Source organism: Pteropus alecto, unplaced genomic scaffold, assembly GCF_000325575.1.
Source record: "Pteropus alecto unplaced genomic scaffold, ASM32557v1 scaffold14, whole genome shotgun sequence".
In the NCBI taxonomy this organism is placed as follows: Eukaryota; Metazoa; Chordata; class Mammalia; order Chiroptera; family Pteropodidae; genus Pteropus; species Pteropus alecto.
The window spans coordinates 6,002,548-6,005,437 of record NW_006436810.1 but is presented as its reverse complement, the minus strand read 5'-3'; positions in this window follow the sequence as shown (position 1 = coordinate 6,005,437).

Genomic DNA, 2,890 nt, shown 5'->3' with positions numbered 1-2,890 from the left:
ATTTATCTGAAGAAATTCAAAAAGTTACATGCCCCCTTATGTTAGCTGCAGCATTATTTACAATGGCCAAGATATGGAAACAACTTAAGTGTCCATCGATAGACAAATGAATAAAGAAGAGGTGGTACATATATACAATGGAATATTATTCATTCATAAAAATGAACGAAATCCTGCCATTTCTGACAACATGGATGGACCTCGAAGTAATCATGCTAAGTGAAATAAGCCAGACAGAAAAAGTTGAAAAACCACACGATATCGCTTATATGTGGGATATAAACCTAAAAGCAACAAAGGAAAAGGACAGAGACTCATGGACATGGACTGTAGACTAGTGGTTACCAGAGAGTGGGGGCGTGAGGGGAGCAGGGAGGTAGATAGGGTAAAGGGCATCAAATATGTGGTGACAGAAAGAAATCTAACTATGGTAGGTGAACACACAATGTAAATATATCTTACTGTTAAAATGTACAGCTGAAACATCGGATTTCGTTAACTGATGTCATCATTAAAAAATTAATTAATTTAAAAAATAATAAAATAAAATGGAAAAAAAGGATTAAAAAAACAAAAAGGATGGTCTCCTTAATAAACGGTGCTATGAAAATTGGCCACATGTAAAATAATGAAACAAGACCTCTTTCTTACACAACTCAAAAAAATGAACTGCAAATGGATCAGAGACTTAAATGTAAGACCTGAAACAATAACACTCCTAGAAGAAAACATGGGGAAAAACGCTCCTTGACATGGGTCCTGGCAATAATTTTTTGAATATGACACCTAAAGCGCAAGAAGCAAAATCAAAAACAAACAGGACTACATCAAACTGAAAAGCGTCTGTCTGTACAGCAAAAGAAACAGTCAACAAAGTAAAAGACAACCTACAGAATGGGGTCAATATCCAAAGTTATTGATAAGGGGTTAATATCCAAAATATAGAGGAAAAACATACAACTCCAAAGCAAAAAAACAAATAATCCAATTTAAAAATGGGCAAGGGACCTGAATAGACATTTGTCCAAAGATATACGAATGGCTAACAGGTCCATGAAAAGATGCTCAACATCACTAATCATCAGAGAAATGCAAATCAAAACGACAATGAAATAGCGCCTCATACCTATCAGAATGGCTAGCATCAAAAACACGAGAGATAAGAAATGCTGGCGAGCACCTGGAGAAGAGGCAACCCTCGTGCACTGTGGGTGGGACCATGAATTGGCATAGCCGTTATGGAAAAAAGCATAAAAGTTTCTCAAAAATTAAAAATAGAACTACCTATGACCCAGCAATTCCACTTGAGTATTTATCTGAAGAACTCCAAAACACTAATTTGAAAAGACATATGCATCCCCATGTTCACTGCAGCATTTTTACAATAGCCAAGATACAGAAGCAACCTAAGTATCCATTGATAGCTGAATGGCTAAAGAGGTAGTATGCACACACACATACACATACATACTGGAATATTACTCAGCCATAAAGAATGAAATATTGCCATTTGTGACAACATGGGTAGACCTAGAGGGTATTATGCTAAGTGAAATATGTCAGAGAAAGACAAACACCATGAGTTTACTTATATTTGAAATCTAAAAAACAAAATAAATGAACAAAACAGAAACAAACTCATAAATACAGAGAACAAATTGATGGTTGCCATGTGGGAGGCAGAATGAAGGGATGGGTGAAAAAGTACAAATTCCCAGTTATAAAAATAGTCGCAAGGATATAAGATACAGCATAGGGAATACAGTCAATAATACTCTAATAACTATGTACGATGTTAGATGAGTACGAGATTTAGCAGGGTGATCACTTCGTATGGCATATAAATGTCTAATCACTAGGTGGTAAAATTGAAACAAATATATTGTACGTTAACTGTAACTGAAAAATTTAAATAAAGATCTGAAATTTATTTATTTATTTAGATGGCAAGGCATTGTTTATTATGCAACAAACCTGTATCTGTGCTGTAAGATTACAATATGTCGACATTACCAGACCAAGAACTCATCACAATATTACCAAATCACAAAAAAAAATTCAGAAAAGTTACAAAGTTAAAAGCTATATCTCATCACAGTTAAATTTCACAAAAAAAGAAATGAAAGAAATGAGGCTGTAACCAAAGTACATGTCCATGTGACTCATTTGCTAACCATGCAAGAAATTTAACGTTGATTATAGCGGCTGAAAAAAATGCATCCAGAAAAAACCTGTTAAGACCATTAGCCTTTGGGTAAGAACAGCTGCTTAAAGTGTTGAGACCAGTGGGAACAACATCAATAGTCCATGATTTAGCGAAGGCAAAATTATTTTGAGTGGTTTTCCTTGGCTCTTAATAAGTTGACAGTTTTCAGGATACTGTTCATTTGTTCCTGTTTCTTCAAGGAGTCAATGTTTGAAGTGATTGGAGAATTAGCCTCTCTGAACAGGCTGCATGAAACAGGTGAGAACATTTTTGAAGAAGCTGAGAAAACACTAATTCAATACACCTGAAGGGAAATCAGCCATGCTGTGTTACAGCATATGGAAGTAAAAACAGGTTTACTTTGATAGATTTCCACTTGTGAAAATGTGCCTGGAAAAGTCTTTATTTCTCCATCTTATCTAAAGGAGCGCTTTGCTGGATACATTATTCTTGGCTGGTAGTTCCTGTCATTTAATAGTTTGAATATTTGATTCCACTCCTTTCTGGCTTGTAAGGTTTGTGTTGAGAAGTCCAACAATAATCTAATGGTTTTTCCTTTATAAGTTACCGTCTTCTTTTCCCTGGCTGCCCTGAGAATTCTTTGTCTTTGATTTTTGATAATTTTAATACAATGTGTCCTAGAGGCCTTTTTGGGTTGAGATAATTGAGTGTTCTGTTTGTTGA